Here is a 26,620-nt window from a genome sequence, read left to right on the forward strand (position 1 = left end):
GGTTTATGTTCAAATTTAAAATAGCTTTAATTTATTAAGAGGGGCGTGTAAAAAAATGTATAAATGAAGGAACATGATCATCATTTAAAAGTTCCAAAGAATATAACAAAATATGTCAAAAGGAAATCAAGGCAGCAAAAATTCAAAACGAATGACAGGTTGCAAAAGAGAGCTGAACAAACATCTCAAAAATTCTTCAAATATATTAAAAGTACAGTGCCTGGAAAAAGTATTCATACCCCTTGAAAATTTCCACATTTTGTCATGTTACAACCAAAACGTAAATGCATTTTTTTGGGATTTTATGTGGTAGACCAACACAAAGTGGCACATAATTATGAAGTGGAAGGAAAATTATAAATTGTTTTCACTTTTTTTTTTTTTTTTACAAACAAATATCTGAAAAGCATGCCATGCATTTGTATAAAGACCTCTTTACCCTGATACCCCAACTAAAAGTTAGTTAAACCAATTGCCTTCAGAAGTCACCTAATTAGTAAAAGGAGTCCACCTGTGTGAAGTTTAATCTCGGTATAAATACAGCTGTACTGTGAAGCCCTCAGAGGTTTGTTAGAGAAACTTAGTGAACAAACAGCATCACGAAGGCCAAGGAACACCCCAGACAGGTCAGGAATTAAGTTTTGGAGGTTAGAAGAAAAACAATATCCAAAGCTTTCAACTTCTCATGGAGCAATGTTCAATTCATCATCCGAAAATGAAGAGTATAGCACAACTGGAAAACCTACCAAGACGTGGCCGTCCACCTAAACTGACAATGCCAGGCAAGGTAATGAGAAGCAGCCAAGGGGCCCATAGTAAGTCTGGAGGAGCTGCAGAGATCCACAGCTCAGTTGGGAGAATCTGTCCACAGGACAAATATTAGTCCTGCACTCCACAAATCTGAATAAAAAAAGGGGGGTATGAGGTTGGCGCTTCTCTGGTGCGTGTTCAATCCAATATTAAACTAAAGTCAAGAATGAATGCGATACTAATAAATAAATATTCATCAATGGTAAAAAAGTGTCATGGTGCTGGATAAAAAATACACCAAGTGCTGAAAAAGTGATGCCCTTCCTTAGCCACTAGAGGGAGTGGCGTGCACAAATAAATATGCAAGATGGAAATGTGAAATAAAAAAATAGGTGACATTAAATGGAGTACCTCCTCTGATCAATTATACCACGGCATAATTAAAGGTGCTTATATAGATGAAAATAATTAAATAAAACCAATACAATACACGAGGTGACACCAATCAAATAGTGCTGGTTCGGGATAGTGTTTTAACAGTACACATTCCATACAATAATCCTGTGTAAATTGCAGCTATTTCCAAATAGCTGAAAAAGAGCTTGTGCTTCTTTAATCCTTATGAGTGTTCAAAATCGGGGTCCCCTGGGTTATTACCCCTGGCCTCACCGTTGCATCTTCAGTTTTAGCTGCCTGGTCTTAGGAGTGGCCAAACAGCTCCCTGCTGAGACCTTTTTGTCCTAGCTCTGTTTTAAACGTCAAGGGAACCTTTTTTATTTTTTGTTGCTGCTGACTCCAGTTCCTGTGGAATGCCAGCTAGGTTTTTGACTGGCTATATGAGAGCCATTACGGTCTCCCAGTTTGTGCCAGCGGGCGCTTGCAGACCGTAGCTCCGCGCTGGGTCTCCATAGCGACTATAGTCCCACGAACGGGGACTGGCCTGTGGTTGAAACACCCCGCCGGGACACATACCAGCGTCGCAGTGTGCCCCTTGGCCTAAAGCGCCCTCACTGCGGTGCATAGCCAGTCTGTCAGGATGAATGCCCACCCTCAGCAGCGTGGTCCGGTAAGTACAGTCCCCCTGTCTGGTTATCAGGCCTGGGGAGGACGTGGGCTCCTCCATAGGTGAGTAGGACCATCGGGTACCCATAACTCCTACCACCCTCCTCCACTATGAGGGGTCACCTGGGACCTTCCCCTCCTACCCTGACCTCTCCCTACCCTGGGCTCCAGACCCCTGGGACACTTTTAGTGCGGGGTCCCCTATGTGAGTCGCCTCAGGTGCTATACCGGGTAGTAGACGGTGGGGGGGAGGCCTTGGAGGAGGGTACATGATTGCGCCTCATACTGCTATCTTGGGGGGGGGTTCATCCTCCGGGATGACCCCTGCCAGGGCCCCCAGGCCTGTTACTAGGGTAGGCCTCACTAGGCCCGAGGTCACGTGCTCATCGGCTCGAAGCAGCCATTTTGCCGAGGTCAGCAGCCTTAACGGGCCTCGGCAGCCTGCCTGGGTATCCCGATCACTGTAATGCCGATGGCCATTTTGCTGGAGCCGGAAACAAAACCACACAGGAGCTTGTGGGCGGGGGTGTTTCCTTCTACTTCTCTTCTCCATGCTGCTGATGGACCTTGCTGTGTTCTCCATGTGGTAACTACTCTAGAGGAGTTTAATTACCCTGGCCCTCACCGTTTCATCTTTACAGGGGTTTCAGGACTTTAGGGGGCTTAGGATTATCCCCTGGAGTAGGGTTGCGTGCATTGCGATCACCTCTTAAAGGCGCAGTGCACACCTGTAGCGGTGGGACCTGTGGTGCCTTTGTAACCTCACGTAGCTTCAGGGGCGTTAATATTTGGCGATTGGGCGCGGATTGCTCCCTCTTAGGCCATTGCTCCTGTTTCCAGGAGAAGCTTCTGTTTAACCCCTTGCGGTGCAGGTGCTGGTGTTTCCCTGTCTGTGTCTTACTGTGCAATCCTACTTTCTCTATCGCTCATTGACAGACGTAGTCCTCGGTGATTCAACACCCTCGGGTTATGCTGCCCTCTACAGGAGTAGGACTAGACAGGAAAGAAAACGTTCTGGCCACACCCTAGGGGCAGTCCCAGAGGGTATATCCTCTCACTTCCTGCTCTAGCAAATCAGTTTTTTTTCTGTCTAGTCAGGAGTAAAGACCTAGATACCTTGCTGGGATCTTCGGTCCTGGCAGGATTTTTTTCTTAGAAAAGATTTTTTAGACAGCTTTTTTCTCCAGTGTTCCTGTGAGATCTTCAAGCAAGAAAGCTGAACTGGGCGACGGGCTGGATGTTGAGATCCAGTGGTCACCCCAGTTCAGCCTACGAGCGCGTGCAGGCCATACCCCGCGCTGGGTCGGCCGCGACATAGTCCCACTGGACGGGGACTGACCCTGCGAGTTAAACGTCTCGCTGAAACGCCAAAGACCATGAGTCACGGCGTCCGTATTGGTCAACAGCCCTCCTACCTCGGTGGAGAGGGGTACTGTCAGGAGTTGGCGCCCGCCTGGTTCCGGTATGGTGAGTAGTATGTTCCCCCTTTCCCCCTGACGGGTCTTGTGGTGAACGCGGGCCCCTCTCTGTAATGGTAAGGATGGGTTCCCCTCTATCCTATAACATGTCACAGATCCCCCTAATTGAGTGTGATTTTTGTGTACAAGAAGCCAGGAGGCTTGGTTTGGGAGCTGACAATCTAATTGTAAAGATGTGAAAATGATTGTAGTCAGTGGCAGTACTAGAACTTTACTGTGATAGTATAAGGTATCCTACCTGTCAGTAGCCACAGGGCGATGTCTATACATGTATACTGCATCCCAGATCATTCCTCCAGCTAGCAGATGCCTCCCGACGGCCACGGACCGCATACGGCCCGCCAGGGTCCGGTACCGCCGACCACGCTGACCACCATGAGGGTGAAGGGTTGTGAGGCCGAGATCCTTCTGCAGACATGCCACTATTCTGTGCAGGCCGCCGCCATTGTCTGGTAGATCGCACGAGGCCGCCATTTTGGTGTAGCCTCGTGTCTCCAGCATGGGGGCGGCCATGTTTGAGGTGACTCAAACACCTCGTGGAGCCAGGGGGAGGCGCCGGCAGGCGCGTTAAGGGGCGGAGCCGCCTCCTTTACCCAGGAAATAGGGCCAAAGACTTCCTGTCTGTAACAGGACAGCACTGAGCAAGCTGATGAAAACTTCTGTGCATCAGGGATGAGCCTTGGGGTCTCTCTCTCTCTCTCTCTCTCTCTGTGGGGGTCCAAAAAGGCAGGTAACACTGAGGGGCGCTGTTGCGACTGGGGGACACAAAAAAAAAAAAAAGTTTACTTTGTCATTTTTTGTTGCTGGCAAGTGTCTTGTATAATCATTGACCCTGCCGCATAGGTATCCCCACCTGATCCCCTCAAAGTGGCCGCAGGACCCTCCAGTACCCCACTTGTTTTTAATGCATTATCGGCAGTTTTGGAGTCTTTGGTATCCCGGGTGGAGGTGGCCTGTCAGGGACGGGGGTCAAGTAGCGACCCCCGCCTACCCCTATTGTTTATCAGATACTTCAGATACAATGCAGTTGCAGGTCCCTCCTAGGGGGCTGTTGTCTCAGGTAATATCTCCTCAGCAGTGAGGAGCACGTTTCTGCCTCCGCCATAGCACAAGAGTGGTGGATGCACTAGTTGTGTCCGTCCGGGAAACCTTTAGTCTTGAGGTTACACCGGCAGAGGTAGCTGAGACTGAGATTCCTTTTTTGGTACTTGTTAGCCTACCAAAAGGGTGAAGGATTTTCCTTTACCCAAATGGGGTCGTTTTGAAACGAACTCCTGTTATTTCCAAACGCATGGCTAGGTGCTATCCGTTTGAGGAATTCCTCTTTATAGGATAGACGGTACCACCTGCTGTCTTGCCACAGACTGTTAGGATAGAAGGACCTCGTAACTAACGAGGACCTTTCTTTTCTGCTCATAAGAGTTGTTCGTTCCGCGAGGGCGGGCGATAAGGCGAAACCCTCCAAAGCCCCTTTAGAGGGGTTTCAAAGGGCGCTGGTCGGCTAAACAAAGAGTCCGGCTCAGCCAAGCCTGAAGAATATAGCCTGATGCGCCCCTACCCATCTCTGGGGTGGGGGGGTTGTCTTCACCAGTTTCTGGAGGACACAGGATCGAGTTTCGATCACTTCCACCGGTGCGATTCTTCCCTTCTAACATTGAAAGGTTTCAGGGGTTCTATTCAAACCTATTCACAATGCCCAGGAAAGAGGGCAAGGTGCGTCCAAATCTGGACTTGGGAAGAGATAGAGTCCATCCGTACAGTGGTGGCCTCCCTGCATCAGGGGGATTTCCTGGCGTCCATAGACATTTAGGAGGCCTATCTTTATATCCCCATCATCGCAGGACATCAGCATTTTTTCGCTTTCCCAAAGATCATCCCTGGTTCCCACCAGGAGACTGAACTATCTGGGCCTTGGATACATCCTGGGCAAGAGAGTTTCTCCTTGCGGAGAAACTCCAGAAGGTTCAGTCAACGATTCGGATGTTGCTGTCCGTCAATTGGCTGGGACTGATGGTGGCCTTCTTAGAGGCAGTACCGTATACCCAGTCTCATACCCGAATTCTCCTGAAGGAGATTCTTTTTTAATGGAATCAGAATTCCGATTCCCTGGACAATCGGATCCGGTTGAGCGAGCGGACCAGGAAGTCTCCGATGCTCAACCAGGGGAAGTCATTTCTTCCGATAGTATCCAGATTACCAATAGGGTATCGGAATTGAGAGCGATCAGATTTTGTCTGATTTACTGGATCGAGCAGCTCTAGAGCAGCCCGATTCGGATCCAATCGCATATGGCCTCTTCATCCAGAGGTTTTTCACTAGCTGTCCCTTCATTGGGACATCCCGGATGTGGATCTGTTGGCACCTTGGCTCAACAGGAAGGTGCGGAGGTTTGTAGCTCGCACCGCGATCCTCTAGCGGACGCAGCAGAAACGCTAATTGTCCCATGGGGGCAGTATCAGCTACGGCATGCCTTCCATCCTCTCAAGTTGCTGCGGGAACTTCTTCGCAGGATAGAGGTGGAGGGAATTCCAGTTATTCTGGAAATTCCGGACTGACCTCGTCGAGCCTGGTACGCCGACTTGGTGAGGCTAGTCGCGGACGCTCCTTGGAGACTTCCTCTCAGGGAGGATTTGCGGTCTCAGGGACCGATCTTCCATCTTGCTTTACAGTCGCTGGCTTAATGGCCTGGCCATTGAGACCCAGGTACTGAAGGACAAGGGAGTGTCCGCTTCAGTTATTCCTACTTCCAGTTAAAGCAAGGAAAGCGACTTCCAGCACATGGAAGTCTTATATTGCGTGGTGTGAATCTCTTGGATTTCCCCCACATACCTATTCGGTGATCCGAATCTTGGTCTGTCTGCAACAAGGGGTTGAGCAGAAACTATCCTTGAGCACGATTAAGGGTCAGGTTTTCGGCGTTAGCAATCTTCTTTTTATAAACCTTTGGCTAATCATTCCTTGGTGCGGAATTTCATCCAGGGGGTGCGACAGCTGGCTCCGGCAGTGCGCGCACCCTTACCGCCTGGGATCTTAATTTAGTGTGGTCGGTTCTTCAGAAACTTCTCTTTGAAGATATCAGGGAGATTCCCCTGCTTACATTATCCCAGAAGGTGGCCTTCTTGGTGGCCATTACTTCTGTACGCAGGGTGTCAGAACTGGCCGCATTATCCTGTCGTTCCCCAGATCTGGTGGTTCATAGGGATAAGGTGGTTCTTCCGAATCCATCCTTCCTTCCTAAAGTGGTTTTCGTAAGACGGACTCACTTTTGTGATCACGGATAGCCCTTGAAGGGGATTGCCTGTGTCTGCCGCGACCATATCTAGATGGATCAGTCAGACGGTGGTACAGGCTTATTCTATTAAGGGTCGGAATCCTCCGTTTCCTGTTAGGGCGCACTTCACTTGAGCGCTCAGTACTTGCTGGGCCTATCGCCATCAGGCGTCAGTGGTCCAGGTATGTAAGGCGACCACCTGGTCGTTGGTACATACCTTTACAAAATTTTATAAGATTGATGTGATGGCATCGGCGGATGCCTCATTTGGCCGCAAGGTTTTGCAGGCCGCAATTTGAGGAGACCGGTGGTCTACCTCGAGGGTTTTTTTCTGTTGAAAAATTTCTGTTGAATAATTTCTGTTGAGTCTCATCACTGAGGATGAGCATGGTAAACTTCTAGTTGGCACCGGTTGGGCCTTCTAGATTGGATTTGATTTCCATTTTTCCCACCCCTCATTTGTGGTACTGCTTTGGGATGTCCCGAGGGTGTTGAATCACCAAGGACTACGTCTGTCAATGAGCGATAGAGAAAAATGGATTTTTGTAAAATCTTACCGTAAAATCCTTTTCTCTTAGCTCATTGACAGACGTAGTACCCGCCCCTCTGTTTTGAAGTTGGGTTGGGTTAAATTCTCTAAACACTGCTTTGTGACATAACTGATTTGCTAGAGCAGGAAGTGAGAGGATATACCCTCTGGGACTGCCCCTAGGGTGTGGCCAGAACGTTTTCTTTCCTGTCTAGTCCTACTCCTGTAGAGGGCAGCATAACCCGAGGGTGTTGAATCACCGAGGACTACGTCTGTCAATGAGCTAAGAGAAAAGGATTTTATGGTAAGATTTTACAAAAATCCATTTTTTTGGCCATATATCTAACATGGATTCCCCAAGTTTGTCTGCGACCCCCCCCGATGTATCGTTGGGGCCTGCTTCTAATGCTCTTGATGTGACTTTGTCTGTGATGCAAGAAATGTCCAGAAAAATGGACAAAGTTATTGCAGCAGCATTTACTAAGAAACGCCCTCGCCTGTCTCATCTCAGACCTCAGATTCTGAGGCCGATATGGTCCCCAGCGACGCAGACCTTCTTTTGGAGGATGTGTCCCCACATTCATACTTTTCTGAAGCGGAAGAGAATGTTTTTACACCCGCCTTGGCACAGGAAAAGGTGCTGGTAGATGCTTTGATATCCCAATATCCATCTTACCCAAATGGACGGCCCCCCCTCAGGTGGACCCCCAGATATCCGGTATTCACAAGTAGGCCTGCACGATATTGGAAAAAAAATATATTGCAATATTTTTTTTTTCAACGATATATATTGCGATATTGAGAATGGATGGAAATAATGAAGTATTGCAGCAGGGCATGCAGGCAGCAGCCTTCTGCGCCGTGCTTCCAGTGGGATGACAGTATGAATTGAGGAGAATGAAAGGAAGGCAGTAGTTGCCCCCATTGTGTCCAGTGAGACCAGTGACTGCAGATCAATGGGAGGCTCCAGCCACCCAGCAAGCTGCTCTTCTCAATGGAACACCCTCCATGCACCCCGCACCGAGTATTAGCAGTCTCCCCACATAGCTGTCATGCCCATAAGCTGGTTGAGTGTCTCCCCAGCATCCCCTGCAGTGTGTACTGTCCGTGTTCTCCAGCACAGCCATTCCTAGCATAGGGAGGGTCTCTCTCACCTGAGCATGCCGGGTCCCTCATGAATCCTGCTTGGGCTCCTCACAGGCGGAGATCTATTTGAACTGTCTCTGCGTGCTGCAGCCTGCAGGTGACATCATCCCCCTCCGGTGTGATAGGACACCGCTGGAGCTGTCTGTGTGCAGGGGCAGCTGATAAGGCGCAAGGGATGCCGGGAGATGTAGTCTTTGTAGGCGCCAACCAGTGGAAGAACAGGGGAGCGAAGAACTACATCCCCCACACTGCCCCCCGGTGTGCGGAGCTTATCTATGGGCAGAGAATGGAGCTTCACGGAACAGGGGACGGATGTAATCACTGTGAGTCGTCGTCCTCCCCCCGCCGAGTCCCGACTTCTCCCTGCCTATACTAAATATAGTGTCTTTGGCGATATGATTATCGCCCACGCCCGCAGAATGATAGTCGATATCATATCGACTATCGTTCAGCCCTATTCACAAGGCCATCTTTTTCCCGGTGGCAGAATCCTCATCTCTGCCTGATCTGGTTGACAGACGTATTGAGGTCTTATCCCGACACCTGTATACGGTAGTGGGATCTATTCTCTGGCCTGCCCTGACTACCATTCTAGTCTCTCAGACTATGTTTGAATGGGTAAAGGCTCTGAGAGAGGCACTGATGGTAACTCCGTTACCGCTATCTGCCTTGGAACTTGCTGACCAATTATTGCAGACTCTGTCATTTGTATGCGATGCTAACCTGGACGTTCCTCCTGCTCATGGTCAGAGCGTTCGTGGTAAGTGTGCTCATCAGACGTGCGATCTGGCTAAAGTCCTGGTCCGCCAACCAGGCTTCTAAGAAGCTTTTGGCAGATCTTCCCTTTCAGGGTGATCGCCTTTTTGGTTCCTCCTTGGTTGACTTGATCAAGATGGTCACTAGGGGGAAGAGCACACTCCTTCCTCACTCAACTAAGGGTAAGTCTCCCTTGCGTAATTTGTGGCGTTACCTTTTCGTCTCGCCTCTGCTCCCAGGGTCTTCACCAAGGTGTTGGCCCCTATCCTGGCTCTGCTATGAGAGGAATATCGATTCTGGGGTACCTGGATGATTTTCTTCTCCTAGCGGACTCGTCTGTGACCTTGGAACGGGATTTGGAGGTGACCATTCACACTCTGAAGCAGTTTGTGTGGAATCTCAACTTCAGAAATCTGCCCTGGTTCCAACAACTAGACTGGAGTATCTAGGGATGATCCTAGATTCAGCTTCGGCAAATGTATTTCTACCTCCTGTGAAGTTACGCGATTCTGTTGCTGCTGTCCTGCGACCTGGTGTCTCTCAGGTCATCGATGCAGGTGCTGGGCCTGATGGTGTCCTCCTTCGAGGCCATACCATATGCTCAGGCCCACACGAGACTTTTGCAACAGGAGATCCTTGTCAAATGGAACAAGGATCCTCTATCCCTGGACAGTCTGATTAATTTGAGTCGGAGATCCAAGGACTCCCTGAATTGGTGGCTCAGCTCTCCGAATCTTCTCCTCGGGAAATCCTTCCTTCCAGTATTCTGGACGGTGATGACGACAGATGCCTGTCTGACCAGTTTGGGGGGAGTGCTGGGCACCCTGAATGTTCAAGGGGACCTGGACGTTGGAAGAGTCCATGCTCCCGATCAACGTTCTGGAACTGAGAGCAATCAAGTTGAGCCTGTTCCACTGGATGGACAATCTCCAGGGGTGTTCTGTGCGAGTCCAGTCCGACAATGTCACGGCCGTGGCATATGGCAATCATCAAGGGGGCACCAGGAGTGCCCTGGCGGCTCTGGAGGTAGCTGAGATCCTGCGCTGGGCAGAGGACTACGTCCCAGCCCCATCGGCCGTGTACATTCCCGGCGTAGACAATTGGCAGGTGGACTACCATCGTCAAACCCTGGATCAGGGAGAGTGGTCCCTGTATCCACAAGTGTTTCACTAGCTGTGTCTCTGGTGGGGGACCCCAGATGTGGACCTTTTCGCCTCCAGACAAAACAGGAAAGTTTCTGACTCGGTCCAGAGATCCTCTGGCCAATGCAGTAGACGCCCTGGTGGCTCCCTGGAGCCAATTACGGGCTAATTTATGCATTTCCTCCGCTGAAACTTTTATCTCGCCTGCTACAAAGGGCCGAGTTGGAGGGGATTTTGGTAATTCTGGTGGCTTCAAATTGGCCCCCGGAGATCCTGGTACGCCGACATGATTCGGCTTAAGGTCGCAGGTCAGTGGACACTTCCTCTGCGGGAAGATCTTCTCTCTCTGGGTCCGATCTTCCATCCTGCTTTACAGTCGCTGGCTTTAACGGCTTGGCTGTTGAGAGCAAGGTGTTAAAGGACAGGGCTCTGTCCGATTCTGTGATCCCTACCTTACTCAAGGCTAGGAAGTCCACTTCTCTGAAGATTTACAGTGGGTACAGAAAGTATTCAGACCCCCTTAAATTTTTCACTCTTTGTTATATTGCAGCCATTTGCTAAAATCATTTAAGTACATTCTTCTTCCTCATGAATGTACACATAGCACCCCATACTGACAGAAAAACACAGAATTGTTGACATTGTTGCAGATTTATTAAAAAAGAAAAACTGAAACATCACATGGTCCTAAGTATTCAGACCCTTTGCTCAGTATTTAGTAGAAGCCCCCTTTTGATCTAATACAGCCAGGAGTCTTTTTGGGACAGATGCAACAAGTCTTTCACACCTGGATTTGGGAATCCTCTGCCATTCCTCCTTGCAAATCTTCTCCAGTTCTGTCAGGTTGGATGGTAAACGTTGGTGGACAGCCATTTTTAGGTCTCTCCAGAGATGCTCAATTGGGTTTAAGTCAGGGCTCTGGCTGGGCCATTCAAGAACAGTCACGGAGTTGTTGTGAAGCCACTCCTTCGTTATTTTAGCTGTGTGCTTAGGGTCATTGTCTTGTTGGAAGGTAAACCTTCGGCCCAGTCTGAGGTCCAGAGCACTCTGGAGAAGGTTTTTGTCCAGGATATCCCTGTACTTGGCCGAATTCATCTTTCCCTCGATTGCAACCAGTCGTCCTGTCCCTGCAGCTGAAAAACACCCCCACAGCATGATGCTGCCACCACCATGCTTCACTGTTGGGACTGTATTGGACAGGTGATGAGCAGTGCCTGGTTTTCTCCACACATACCGCTTAGAATTAAGGCCAAAAAGTTATATTTTGGTCTCATTAGACCAGAGAATCTTATTTCTCACCATCTTGGAGTCCTTCAGGTGTTTTTTAGCAAACTCCCATGCGGGCTTTCATGTGTCTTACACTGAGGAGAGGCTTCTGTCGGGCCACTCTGCCATAAAGCCCCGACTGGTGGAGGGATGCAGTGATGGTTGACTTTCTACAACTTTCTCCCATCTCCTGACTGCATCTCTGGAGCTCAGCCACAGTGATCTTTGGGTTCTTCTTTACCTCTCTCACCAAGGCTCTTCTCCCCCTATAGCTCAGTTTTGCCGGACGGCCAGCTCTAGGAAGGGTTCTGGTCGTCCCAAATGTCTTCCATTTGAGGATTATGGAGGCCACTGTGCTCTTAGGAACCTTAAGTGCAGCAGAAATATTTTTGTAACCTTGGCCAGATCTGTGCCTTGCCACAATTCTGTCTCTGAGCTCTTCAGGCAGTTCCTTTTGACCTCATGATTCTCATTTGCTCTGACATGCATTGTGATCTGGAAGGTCTTATATAGACAGGTGTGTGGCTTTCCTAATCAAGTCCAATCAGTATAATCAAACACAGCTGGACTCAAATGAAGGTGTAGAACCATCTCAAGGATGATCAGAAGAAATGGAAAGCACCTGAGTTAAATATATGAGTGTCACAGCAAAAGGTCTGAATACTTAGGACCATGTGATATTTCAGTTTTTCTTTTTTAATAAATCTGCAACAATGTCAACAATTCTGTGTTTTTCTGTCAGTATGGGGTGCTATGTGTACATTCATGAGGAAGAAGAATGAACTTAAATGATTTTAGCAAATGGCTGCAATATAACAAAGAGTGAAAAATTTAAGGGGGTCTGAATACTTTCCGTACCCACTGTATCATCGTACATGGAAAACGTACATTGCTTGGTGCGAATCGCTGAAGCTGCATCCTAGATCCTTTGCTATCAGCAGGATCCTGACCTTTCTTCAGAAAGGGGTTGACCAACATTTGGCATTGGGCACTCTTAATTGTCAGATCTTGGTCTTGGCTGTGTACTTCCAACGCCCTTTGGCTATGCACTCTTTGATTTGTGGAGGTAAAAAAATTCCGCGCTTATGGACAAGGAATGGGCTGCAGCCAAACTCAAAATATAGTCCAAAAGGGCTATATCAGTAAGTCTGGGGTAGGGTGAGGTAGGTGGCGCTGCCTATAGGTGATAAAATATGTATGGAAAGGGATGGATTTTCGCACTGGATTAAATAAAATCCTAAAGTGCTAATGTGCGTATATAAATATCAATACACAAAAAGTATACAATAAAACCACTATAAGTAAATATATAAATATTATAAGGTGCAAGAGTGAAAATGATGCTCTGGTTTAAAGAGAGAACCAGAATGGAATAATGCGAAGTGAATCCAAAAACAGAGTGATAACTGCGATAAATAGATAAAAATTAACTTGGATATCAATAAACTTAAGACTTTGGTAGAGCTCCTGACACTGTTAGGGAATCACTTCCAGCCTAAACCACTAGAGACTGCAGAAAGATTCCGGTTCTATCAGCGGCAGCAGCAGCCGGGTGAAGATATTAAGGCTTACGTGCTCGCCCTTCGCAGACTAGCCTCAACCTGTTATTTTGAGGAGTATTTACCGACTGCACTGAGGGATAAGTTTGTCATGGGACTAAATAGTGAGTCTAGCCAAAAGAGACTGTTAACAGAGAAAGATCTTACCCTTACAAAGGCAATTGAGATAGCTTCAGTGATGGAAATGGCTGTGAAAGATACAGAGGCATTGAACCCCCAGAGCAGAAGGGAAGAGGTTAAAGAGGAAGTTTTCAGAACAGCAGTCAAGCCAACAGCAGCAAACTATAGACCCTCACCAAGCCGGGAGTCAGCTTGCTACCGATAGGGCAATACAGACCATGATCACAAAGTCTGCCGGTTTAAGGATCAGCTCTGTCATAATTGTGGTAAGGCAGGACATCTGAAACTAGTCTGCCATAGTAAGATGGTGCTAAATAAACAACCTCTGAACACCAGGACAAAGGCATATATGGTAGGAAGATATACATCGTCATCGGAATCAGAGGATGAGGAAGTGCTCCACAGATTGGACATACATAAGTAGTGACATCTTGTGGAAGACGAGGGTAGTGATTCCCGGCTGGTTCCACTGGAACGTACACACATGTGTGTGATCAACTAATTAAGCCATTATAAAATAGAGCACCGTTCATTCCCACCTTTAGCTCTGAGGAAACTGACGTTTAGTCAGTGAAACGCGTCACAATTGGCGTCTAGTGCCTATACATCCTGAATTTGCCTGCTCCGTAACCCTAGGTTTTCTGCACGGTGGCTTCCCGGCTGTTCCCCCGCCTCCATACTCTATGAACCGGACATGACGTCAGACCGATGCTCACGGACCTGCACGTCCGCATCAGGATACCGGCTGAGTGAGCGCATGGGGTGAACGCCGAACAAGGGAGACACTGCGGCCAGCAGATCCTTGGCTTCATATGGAGGTACGGACATACACGGCATGAGCCTTTGACCCATTAGTTGGCTTTGTATACCCAACCTTGATCACTTCAACTGCATTTGTGATTTACGATTAAGAGACCAGGTTACAGGTACACTAATCTGTCATCTTCATTCTCGCACCGGATGCTTATTTATTCCCATTACGGCAAGTATCTGTTTTACTTTATCAGAGGACGTTTTGAACTGTGGCCTCATTACTCCTGGCTTCGGATATAACTCTGCAATCCAATTCTTTTTATCTTTGGGATACACGGACCCATGTATTACAGTCCATGAGCACTGTGGCATTATACAGCCTTGTATCTTGATCTCTATCCGCAACCAGTACCACAGTTCTCCCTCGGTTGATGCATTACTATGCTATTCGATCACAATATCCAAATATCCTTCTGAGAATCAGTTGCTTTCAGTCATACTTTGGGATACTATATAACAGGAACCATCCGGATGTTTCTCTGAAGGAGTCAGTATAGGCTCATTTTCATATACTTCTCACAGTTCTATTTGTCCATGGCTATTCAGTTTATTTGTGGCAATGGTTTTTAACCAATTTTAAGGTTTTGCTGTGTCACGCATTTTCATTTGTATCACCCTGTTCTCTTCAGGCATACGTGCCTAATAAATTCATTATCTTTTTATACACAATCATTGTCTTCTCAGTGTCCCTAGTTGTTCCTTTTTGCGGTTGATATCTTGTCTTTCACCTCATTTTCTTTTTTCAATACATCATATGCATTCAGCACCCTCAGCAATGACTGTAGAGGTAACCGTGGAAGGAAAGAAACTCAAGATGGATGTAGACACAGGAGCAGCAGTTTCAGTTATCACCCAGAAACAATGGAGAAAACTTCTGATCCGAACAACTGTCCGTCCAACACCAATCAAACTGCAGACATACTCAAAGCAGATACTCCACCCACTGAGGTACGTGAAAGTACAGGTATCCTACAAGCGTCAGACGAAGAGAATGCCATTATATATCCTAGAACATGGGGGACCCCCTCTCTTTGGGAGAGACTGGATTGTTCACTTTGGCATGCCAGACATCGCCATAAACCCCTGCAACACCGTGACCATGCCATCAAGAGGGATGGGTGGAATCCCTGAAACAGCGATTCCCACAAGTCTTTGATAACCATTTGGGGAAAATAAAGCATGACTGTGTGAGACTCAGGCTGAAACCCAACGCCCAGCCTAGGTTCTTCAAAACTCGGACGGTACCTTTCGCACTCCGAGCAGGTGTGGAAGCTGAACTAAGCCGGCTGAAGGAACAAGGTGTCATCTCAAAGGTAGAGCACAGCGAGTGGGCATCACCAGTTGTACCAGTAATGAAAGCGTATGGGGACTTCAGCATTTGTGGCGATTTCCGCATGGCACTAAATTCTCAACTGGAGATAGACCAGTATCCCCTACCCAGAGTAGATGACATTTTTGCCTCTCTTGCAGGAGGTCAAAAGTTCACCAAGCTTGATCTCAGGCAAGCTTATTTACAGTTGAGGTCCACCCTTCGTCCCGCAAGTTTCTAACCATCAACACTCACAAGGGACTCTATGAATACAATCGGATGGTGTTTGGTGTAGCCTCCGCCCCCGCCATTTGGCAACGCAAAATGGATGAGATTTTGGCGGACATTCCTTTCACACAGTGCCTGTTAGATTACATGCTCATCACGGGCCTGACGGACCAGGAACACAAGTGTAACGTGGAGCTTGTGTTGGCGAGACTCCAAGAGCAGGGTCTAAAAGGGAACTTGGTGAAATGCCAATTCATGGTACCTAAATTGGAGTTTTGTGGCCACCTTGTGGATGCAGAGCGTATACACACCACGGAAGCCAAAGTTGATGCTTTAGTAAAAGCTCCAACCAACGTCCAACAGCTGCGATTATACCTGGGCTTGCTGAACTATTACCACAAATTCCTGCCAGATCTAGCACACACTTTGTTTCTGTTGAACAAGCTTTTGGAGAAACACTCCAGATGGAACTGGTCGGCTGCATGCCAACGTGCTATTAAAGTTTCTAAGCAAAAGCTGTTGGCGTCACGCATGCTCGTGCACTATGACCTCCAAAGGCCTCTCACCTTGGCTTGTGATGCCTCACCCTATGGTCTAGGGGCTGTGCTATCTCACGTTTTACCAGATGGGTCAGAGAAACCAGTGGCATTCACCTCCAGGTCCTTAACAAAAGCAGAAAGCAATTACTCTCACATTGACAAAGAGGCTCTAGTGCTCATATGGGCAATTAAAAAGTTTCATCTTTACCTGTATGGTAGGGAATTCACCATACTGACTGATCATAAACCACTCCTTCAGATCTTTAGCCCTGACAAAGGCATCTCCCAGACGACTGCGGCCCGTCTTCAACGCTATGCCCTATTCTTGGGAGCATATGGCTACAAAATCCAGTATCGCAGCCATGATGCCAATGCTAATGCGGACGCCATGTCCCGTCTGACAAGGACATTAACAGACTCTTCTCCACCAGTCAAGAGTTGTCGTTACACCAGCTTGTCCTTTCTGTCTTCTGGGGAGGTAGCAGCCCATACAGCCAAGGATACCTTCCTTAAGACAATACTCTCCTGGGTACGGTACGGTTGGCCTGCAACTGTCACACAGGATTATGAACCTTCCGTAGGCGTCTAGAATTAACTGTGACTGGCAACTGTTTTATGGGGAGACCAAGTGATCGTTCCAAAAACCCTCCGGAGACGCATTCTGAACTTGCTACATACTGGTCATCCCTGGGGCACACGTATGAAACAAAAGGCCCGAGGCTATGTGTGGTGGCCGAACCTAGACTCCGATATCACAACATATGTGAATGCGTGTGCTGGATGTGCACAAACTGCAAGAGACCCTCCTCGAGGGTGCGTCCAGCCCTGGACTTGGCCCACGGTTCCCTGGTTTCGCCTACACTTGGACTTTGCAGGCCCGATCGGAGGGCACACCTCTTTGATCATTATTGATGCCCATTCAAAGTGGCCTGAGGTCATTCCTGTTACCCAGCCGACGACTAAGGCGACTATTTCCATACTGTTACATCTCGCTGCTACGTTTGGATACCCCAGAGAAATTGTCACAGACAACGATGCACAATTCACAAGCCAGGAGTTTGAGTTTCCTGACTGCCCACAACATCAAACATAAGTTGACCGCACCTTACCACCCGGCTACAAATGGTCAAGCAGAAAGGTTTGTACAGACCTTCAAACGCTATTTCAAAGCTACTGTGGCTACAAGTAAACAGTCCCTGTCACCCCAGCAGCTGGACTCCTTCCTTTCTGCTTACAGAAACACACCACATGCAACCACTGGGAAAACTCCAGCTGAACTTCTTTTGGGTCGGCAGCCATGGACTGTTTCCATTTGCAGACGGCATGCTGACCAATTGTGTCCTCAGCTGCCCGAATCCCTGACATCGGCTGCACCTCCAGTGTCTCAAGGATCTGCTCCTACCGGATCAGGATGCATTGAGACTGATGCTTGGGGGGACTTTTTTTTTTTTTAGGGATGGATGGAAGGTTTTATACCTGAAGGGTTTCACATATACTGTTTAAGGCTGGCTCCACCCAGGAGTGATGTCAAGGGGCAGAGTGGCCATCTTAGAGACATGTAAGAGATGCAGTGATATACAGAGCTGTCCTGTAATGCATGCTGGAGTGTACAGAGAGTACTGAATAAACAACCGTTGTTCCAGATCAGAGTCCTGTGTCTCTCACAACACGGAGAATATAACAGAACCCACCCCTCTTTTCTCTGAAGAGTTGGGTTTTGGTTTCTATTCACTGCTTGCAACTAAACTGAAGATGCAACAGTGAAGCCAGGGGTAATAACCCAGGGACCCTGCCCCCCTTGGCATGCCAAAGTCTTTGGCTCTACCTGGTCACTCCTAGTGGGAGGGGCTTATTACCCATCCATCTACAGTTGTGTTCAAAATTATTCAACCCCCAATGCTGTAAAGGGTTTTAGGGAATTTAGTGTACATTTGTAATTGTATTCAGAATGAAATCCTACAAGGACTTCTTAAAGAACCATATGCAACTAAAATTACATCAATTGGTTTTGTAATACAGTAGTAAATGTTTATTTTGTGAATTCTTGATTGACCCAATTATTCAACCCCTTAAAGACTACCACTCTGAAGAACAGAGGTTCATTGAAGTGTTTTCAATCAGGTATTGAAAACACCTGTGGATGTCAGGGAGCAGCAATAAAGCCTAATAAGCACCAATTAGGCAGCTTTAAAATGACTGTGATACTCAGCTCCTTCTAGACATTTACTGGTGTGGTTACAAACATGGTGAAGTCAAGAGAATGGTCCAGGAAGACAAGAGAAGAGGTGATTACTCTTCACAGGAAGGGCAATGGCTATAAGAAGATTGCAAAGATGTTAAACATACCAAGAGACACCAAAGGAAGCATCATTCGCAAATTCAAGGCAAAGGGCACTGTTGGAACGCTACCTGGTCGTGGCAGAAAGAAGATGCTGACTTTGACTGCTGTGCGCTACCTGAAGCGTAGAGTGGAGAAAAGTCCCCGTGTGACTGCTGAGGAACTGAGAAAAGATTTGTCAGATGTGGGTACTGAAGTTTCTGCTCAGACAATACACATCGTAATGAAGACCTCCATGCCATAACTCCCAGGCGCACCCCCTTGCTGTCTCCAAAGAATAAGAAGAGTCGACTGCAGTATGCCAAAAGTCATGTGGACAAACCACAGAAGTTTTGGGATAGTGTTTTGTGGACTGATGAAACAAAATTAGAACTGTTTGGGCCCATGGATCAACGCTATGTTTGGAGGAGGCCTATGAAGAAAAGAACACCTTGCCTACTGTGAAGCATGGCGGAGGGTCAATCATGCTTAGGGGCTGTTTTGCTTCTGCAGGTACAGGGAAGCTTCAGCGTGTGCAAGGTACCATGAATTCTCTAAAGTACCAGGAGATATTGGATGACAATGTGATGCAGTCCGTCACAAACCTGAGGCTTGGGAGACGTTGGACCTTTCAACAGGACAATGATCTCAAGCATACCTCCAAGTCCACTAGAGCATGGTTGCAGATTAAAGGCTGGAACATTTTGGAGTGGCCATCACAGTCACCAGACTTAAATCCGATTGAGAACCTCTGGTGGGACTTAAAGAAAGCAGTTGCAGTGCACAAGCCTAAGAATGTGACTGAACCGGAGGCTTTTGCCCATGACGAATGGGCGAAGATACCCGTAGATCGCTGCAAGACACTTGTGTCAAGCTATGCTTCACGTTTTAAAAGCTGTTATAACTGTAAAATGATGTTGTACTAAGATTGAATGTCACTTGGGGGTTGAATAAAACTGATAATGATGTGAGCACAGAAAATACATTTGTGGTTATTTCATTATAAATGTTATGTTATATTTGTCTGACCTACATGTGCCTCTTTGATTTAATTGTAAGCAGGATGACTGAATGATCAAAATCAATGTCAAACTGGCCAAAACAATCAATTTCAGTGGGGGTTGAATAATTTTGAACACAACTGTATGATTTAAAGCAGCAGCTACGCCCGTCGGACTCAGAGAAATGGATTTTACGGTAATAACCCAGGGACCCTGCCCCCCCTGGGCGTGTCAAAGCCTTTGGCTCTACCTGGTCACTCCATAGCAGGAAGTGGGAGTATACCCCCAGGGACTGCCCCATAGGCATGCTCAAGCTTTTCTCTTCCTAGTGTCCTACTCCTGTTGGGGGCAGCATAACCCTACAGTCATGAAGATGAAGAGCTGTGTCCATCAATGAACATCAGAGAAATAGATTTTACGGTAAGTCAAAAATCCCATTATTTTCCTTCCACTTCACAATTATGTGCCACTTTGTGTTGGTCTATCAAAGAAAAAAAAAACATAAAATACATTTCTCTGTCGCTCATTGACAGACGCAGTCCTCTTTGATTAATATCAGTAGGGTTATACTGCCCCCTACAGGAGTAGGACACTAGGCAGGAAAAACGTTCTGGCCACACCTTAGGGGCAGTCCCAGAGGGTATATCCTCTCTCTCCCTGCTACAGGATGTCCGTTTTTTTCTGCCTAGTCAGGAGTAAGGACCTAAGTTCCTTGCTGGGATCTCTGGTCCTGGCAAGATTTTTTAGATAAATCTTTTTTAATTAGCTTTTTCTCTCCAGTTTTTGTTCCTGCGAGATCTTCAAGCAATTATGCTGGATCTGTGCGACTGGCTGGATGTTGAGATCCAGTGGTCACCCCAGCCGGCCTACGAGCGCGTGCAGGCCCTAGCTCCGCGCTGGGTCGGCCGCGACATAGTCCCATTGGACGGGGACTGGCCCCGCGAGTTAAACGTCTCGCCAGGGTGCCCACGACCAGTCTGAATCAGAGTCGCGGCGTCTGTGTTGGCCGACAGCCCCCCCCCCACCTCGGTGGAGAGGGGTTCTTTCAGGAGTTGGTGTCCGCCTGTTCCGGTATGGTGAGTAGAATGTCCCCCTCTCCCTCTGTCGGGTGGACGCGGGCCCCTCCGTGGGATGGTCGGACCCTCATGATCCGGGTTCCCCTCTATCCTGTAACATACTCCTCCTATCTCCCCCACGCTAAAATGGGGCGGCCGCAATCCATCCCCGCGCGGCCCCTCCCGCCGGCAGGCCGAGCCGAGTACCGCTCGGGCCCAGGCCGCCCCTTCCGGGATACCACTCCAGCAGGCTTGGTTTGGGAGCTGACAATCCTGTAAGTCTATTGCTGCAAGCTGCATTATAGAAGGGATGAGGATCCATGACTAAGGTCTGTGTAAGATGGAGTAGGGCGCCGCAAGCGTTACCATTAAGAACAATCATGAAGGATACAAGCACCTACCGATCGATCGGTCGGCTGCAGTCGAGCACCGTCCTTTCGCGCGAATGCGGGGCCGCCATTTTGGCGTAGCCTAGATGGTGGCGGCCATCTTTGATACGCCCAGCCTTGCCTCGAGGAGCAGCGGTGGGAGTGCCGGAAGACGTGCAAAGGGGCGGAGCAGCTTCCTTTACCCGGGTAAATCGATCCATAAGACTTCCTGTCTGTAAAGACAGCGCTGAGAGCAGTTCGGTAGGAGCTTCTGTGCATCAGGTGGTGAGCCCTTGGGGTGTCTCTCTCTCTCTCTCTCTGTGGGGGTTCCTAAGCAGCGTGGTCACTGAGGGGCTCTATTGTGCTGGGGGATTACATTAAAAAAAAAAAAAAAAGTTTTTCTTTTTTCAATCTTATCAGTTGTTTGCTGACAGGTATTCCTGGCTTTGCCATGGACCCTGCTACACATGTATCCCCACCTGATCCCCTCGAAGTGACCACAGGACCCTCCAATTCTCCACTCACTATCGATGCATTATCAGCGGTTTTGGAGTCTTTTGTATCCCGGGTGGAGGTGGCCTGTCAGGGAAGGGGGGCGAAATAACGACCCCCGCCTACCCCTATTTCGTCTGACATTTCAGATACAGATTCTGAGCCTGTTGCTGCGGCTGCAGGTCCCTCTTCTGGGGCTGGTGTCTCGTGTCCCGTCTACTCGGATAGCGAGGAAGACGTTTCTGCCTCCGCTATAGCGCAAGACGAAGCGCTGGTAGATGCACTGATTGTGTCTGTCCGGGAAACCTTAAGACTTGAGGTTACACCGGCAGAGGCAGTTGATACTGAAATTGCTTTTGGTACCCGCAAGCCTACCAAGATGGCGAAGGTGTTTCCTTTGCCCAAATGTTTTGATGACATAATTAAGGAGGAATGGGTCCGTCCAAAACGAACCCCGGGTATTTCCAAACGGATTGCTAGGCGCTATCCGTTTGAAGAATCCCTCCTTAATAAATGGACGGTACCACCGTCGGTGGTTTCGCCAATTTCCAGACTAAATAAAGCTACTGTTATCCCGTTGGAGGACGCTCCGTCTTATCGGGATCCGGTGGACCGTAAGGCGAAATCTATATCCCGCTCTATTTTTTCCCTGATAGGGTCAGCCTTTAGGCCAGTGTTTACCATTGCTCTGGTTTCACAAACATTGACAGAGTGGACCAAGTTGTTACGCCGGGATTTGGAAGGGAGAAGTCTCCCCCCGGCAGTATCGGACTTGCTGGAGCAGATGGTACAAGGGCTACAGTTTGTCTGTGATGCCGCCCTGGACGCCGCTCCATTGATGGGGCGTGTATCGATCTCGGCGGTGGTCCTTTGGCGTATGCTGTGGTTAAAATGCTGGTCGGCTGATCAAGCTTCCAAAAAGCCTTGGCTAATCTCCCCTTTCAAGGGGATCGCCTGTTTGGTGCCACCTTGGATGAGATCATCAAGGGTCTCACTGGTGGCAAGAGCACCTTTCTACCACAGGCTACTAAGGGGAAAGGACCTCGTCGCAGATGGGGACCTTCCTTTTCCGCTCATAAGAAGTTTTTTCGCTCCTCTGGGGCGGGCGATAAGGCAAAGTCCTCCAAAGCCCCCCCAGGGGGTTTCAAAGGGCACTGGTCGGGTAAACAAAGGTCCGGCTCTTCCAGACCTGAAGATAAGACCACTATAGCCTGAAGGTGCGCTCCCACCCATATCTGGGGAGGGGGGACGTCTTCACCGGACCCGTGGCTTTCCAGAATTCCAGACAAGTGGGTTCGCGAGGTCATATGGTCGGGATACAAGATCGAGTTTCGATCACTTCCACTGGTGCGGTTCTTCCCTTCCAATACTCGACTATCCCCGGATCGCTTAGAAGCTTTGCGGGGGGCAGTGACGGATTTGATGCAACAAGCAGTTGTGGTCCCCGTTCCTTGGACAGAACATTTTCAGGGGTTCTATTCGAACCTATTCACAATACCCAGGAAAGAGGACAAGGTGCGTCCAATTCTGGACTTGAGAGCGCTCAATTATTTTGTCCGGGTGCAAAAATTCAAGATGGAGTCCATTCGCACAGTGGTGGCCTCCCTGCATCAGGGGGATTTTCTGGCGTCCATAGACATCAAGGATGCCTATCTTCACATTCCCATTTACGCAGGACATCAGCGTTTCCTTCGCTTTGCCGTGGGAGAGAACCATTATCAGTTTGCGGCATTACCCTTTGGTCTCGCCTCTGCTCCTCGGGTCTTCACAAAGGTTTTGGCCCCAGTTTTGGCGCTGTTGCGACAGCGGGGCATATCGATTCTAGGCTACCTAGATGACCTTCTTCTCCGTGCGGAATCTCCGCAGGCTCTATTGCTAAACTTGAAGATCACTATGATCTCTTTGGAAGAGTTCGGGTGGCTGGTGAACCTGCAGAAGTCATCCCTGGTTCCCACCAGGAGACTGGACTATCTGGGTCTAACTTTAGACACGTCCTTGGCAAAAGTGTTTCTCCCAGCAGAGAAACTCCAGAAGATTCAGTCGACGACTCAGTTGTTATTGTCCGTCAACTGGCCTTCCCTTCGGACTTGCATGAGGGTTCTGGGACTGATGGTGGCCTCCTTCGAGGCAGTACCGTTTGCCCAGTCCCATACCCGAATTCTTCAAAAGGAGATTCTTCTCAAATGGAACCGGAATCCCGATTCCCTGGACAATCGGATCCGGCTGAGCGAGCGGACCAGGGAATCTTTGGTTTGGTGGCTTCGGTCGCCGATGCTCAGTCAGGGGAAGTCATTTCTTCCAATCTACTGGACGATTGTCACCACGGATGCCAGTCTACCTGGGTGGGGTGGGGTTCTCGGCAGACGATCTGCTCATGGGCTCTGGTCCCTGGAAGAATCCAGGTTACCGATTAAATGTATTGGAACTGAGAGCGATCAGACTTTGTCTGATTCACTGGACCGAGCAGCTTCGGGGCGGCCCGATTCGGATCCAGTCGGACAATGCCACGGCCGTGGCTTACGTCAATCACCAAGGGGGCACCAGGAGTGCTCTGGCGGCCGTATAAGTGGCCGGCATCCTTCGTTGGGCGGAACGATTTGTTCCAGCTCTCTCCGCGGTTTTCATTCCGGGGATGGAAAATTGGCAGGCAGATTTTTTCAGCCGTCAGATTCTGGATCAGGGGGAATGGTCCCTTCATCCAGAGGTATTTCACCAATTGTGCCTTCGTTGGGGCACCCCGGATGTGGATCTGTTGGCATCTCGGCTCAACAGAAAGGTGCAGAGGTTTGTAGCCCGCTCCCGCGATCCTCTAGCGGACGCCGCAGACGCGCTGGTCGCTCCGTGGGGGCAGTACCAGTTACTGTATGCCTTCCCTCCTCTCAAATTGCTGCCGAAACTTCTTCGCAGGATAGAGGTGGAGGGAATTCCAGTCATCCTTGTGGCTCCGGACTGGCCTCGTCGGGCTTGGTACGCCGACTTAGTCAGGATGGTCGTAGACGTTCCTTGGCAACTTCCCCTCAGGGAGGACCTGCTGTCGCAAGGGCCGATCTTCCATCCTGCTTTACGATCGCTGGCTTTAACGACCTGGCTGTTGAGACCCAGGTGCTAAAGGACAGGGGGTTGTCGGCTTCAGTTATTCCTACTCTAATTAGAGCGAGGAAAGCGACTTCCAGAAAGGACTATCATCGCACATGGAAGTCTTATATTGTGTGGTGTGAATCCCTTGGGTTTCCTCCACGTTCTTACTCGGTGGCCCGGATATTGGCTTTTCTGCAACGGGGTTGAGCAGAAACTGGCCTTGAGCACTATCAAGGGTCAGGTTTCAGCGTTGGCAATCTTCTTTCAGAAGCCTCTGGCTACTCAGGCCTTGGTGCGGAATTTCATCCGGGGGTGCGGCACCTGGCTCCGCAGGTGCGCGCGCCCTTGCCGCCCTGGGATCTTAATTTGGTGTTGTCGGTTCTTCAGAAACCTCCCTTTGAAAATATTAGGGAGATTCCCTTGCTTACCTTATCCCAGAAGGTGGCCTTTTTGGTGGCTATCACTTCTGCACGCAGGGTGTCAGAACTGGCCGCATTGTCCTGTCGTTCCCCATATCTGGTGGTTCATAGGGATAAGGTGGTTCTTCGTCCGAATCCATCCTTCCTTCCTAAGGTGGTTTCAGAGTTTCATTTGAATGAAGATATTGTATTGCCTTCCCTGTGTCCTAAGCCCAGTCATCCTCGGGAGTTTGCGTTACACTCCTTGGATGTGGTTCGGGCGATCAGGGTGTACTTGACTACTACAGACTATTTTCGTAAGACTGATTCACTTTTTGTGATCACGGATGGCCCTAAAAAGGGGTTGCCTGCGTCTGCCGCGACTATCTCCAGATGGATCAGACAGACGGTGGTGCAGGCTTATTCTATTAAGGGTCGGGTTCCTCCGTTCCCTGTTAAGGCGCACTCCACTCGGGCGCTTAGTGCTTCCTGGGCCTTCCGCCATCTGGCGTCGGTGCTTCAGGTTTGCAAGGCGGCTACCTGGTCGTCGATTCATATAAAGTTGATGTGCTGGCATCGGCGGATGCCTCTTTTGGCCGCAAGGTTTTGCAGGCCGCTGTTTGAGGGGACCGTTGGTCTACCTCGAGGGTTTTTTCTGTTGGGTTTTCAGTTGAGTCTCATCTTTTTGTCCGATGAGACTTTAATACTTCTGGTTGGCTCCGGTTGGGCCTTCTGGATTGGATTTTGATTTCCGTTATCCCACCCCTCATTTGTGGCACTGCTTTGGGACTTCCCTACTGATATTAATCAAAGAGGACTGCGTCTGTCAATGAGCGACAGAGAAAATTGGATTTTTGACTTACCGTAAAATCCTTTTCTCTTAAGCTCATTGACAGACGCAGTACCCGCCCCTCTAATTTTGGGTTGGGTTGAATTCTCTGACACTGCTTTGTTACATAACTGACATCCTGTAGCAGGGAGAGAGAGGATATACCCTCTGGGACTGCCCCTAAGGTGTGGCCAGAACGTTTTTCCTGCCTAGTGTCCTACTCCTGTAGGGGGCAGTATAACCCTACTAATATTAATCAAAGAGGACTGCGTCTGTCAATGAGCTTAAGAGAAAAGGATTTTACGGTAAGTCAAAAATCCAATTTTACATTTTTGGTTGTAACCTGACATAACGTGGAAAATTTCAAGGGGTATGAATAGGTTTTCAAGGCACTTTCATAAACATTTGTTCTGACCAGTTGGTGACTGGGGACAAAGAGAATACAAATTAATAAAATACCTTCAGCTCTGTGGAGACTCCAAGGAAAATGGAGAAGCTTAAAGTGTAACTCCACTTAATTGGGAAAAAATATATAGCTTATAAAATTACAACTCAAGTATTATTGTGATTGAATGTTAATAAAAATCACCTTTCCTTTTCATTCTGCAGCTCTAATTTTCTCTAAAATGCAATGCAATATGGCTACCTGGAGGTGTTCTGTACACAAAATGTGTACAGAACGCCCCCCAGAAACATAATTTCCTGCTTGTGTGATTGGCTCACTGATTTTCTCAGAAATCTACCTTAACATAAAAGTCAGATTTCAGGCATCCCCTGCAACAAATCCTTGCAATGTACATAGATCACCCAGAGGGAAATGTGTGTGTGTTTTTTTTTTTTTTTTTCTCTCAGCAAAAGTGAAGATACTCTTTAAGTCCTTAATGTGGATAGTATTGACATTGTCCCAAATTTTCCTCAGTGCCTCAAAATTAATATGGTCCAGAAACACTTATTGAAAATAAATATGAATTAAGCACCTGGGCCAGATGGTTTACACCCACGCTTCCTCAGAGTTGAGCGAAATTATTTTAAAGCCATTGTGTCTAATTTTTAGAGACTATTTAATGACTGCTGTGGTACCACTGGATTGGTGTAAATTGTGGTGCCTATATTT

At 48.5% G+C, this 26,620-nt stretch overlaps 1 protein-coding gene across 1 annotated transcript in view; it reads left to right on the plus strand.

Moving 5' to 3' along the window:
• The window catches only part of MARF1 (meiosis regulator and mRNA stability factor 1), a 587,347-nt gene that overhangs the window by 532,472 nt on the left and 28,255 nt on the right, over nt 1-26,620 (plus strand). The window lies entirely within an intron of this gene.

The sequence above is a fragment of the Pelophylax lessonae genome (assembly GCF_965119305.1).
Source record: "Pelophylax lessonae genome assembly, chromosome: 6".
In the NCBI taxonomy this organism is placed as follows: domain Eukaryota; kingdom Metazoa; phylum Chordata; class Amphibia; order Anura; family Ranidae; genus Pelophylax; species Pelophylax lessonae.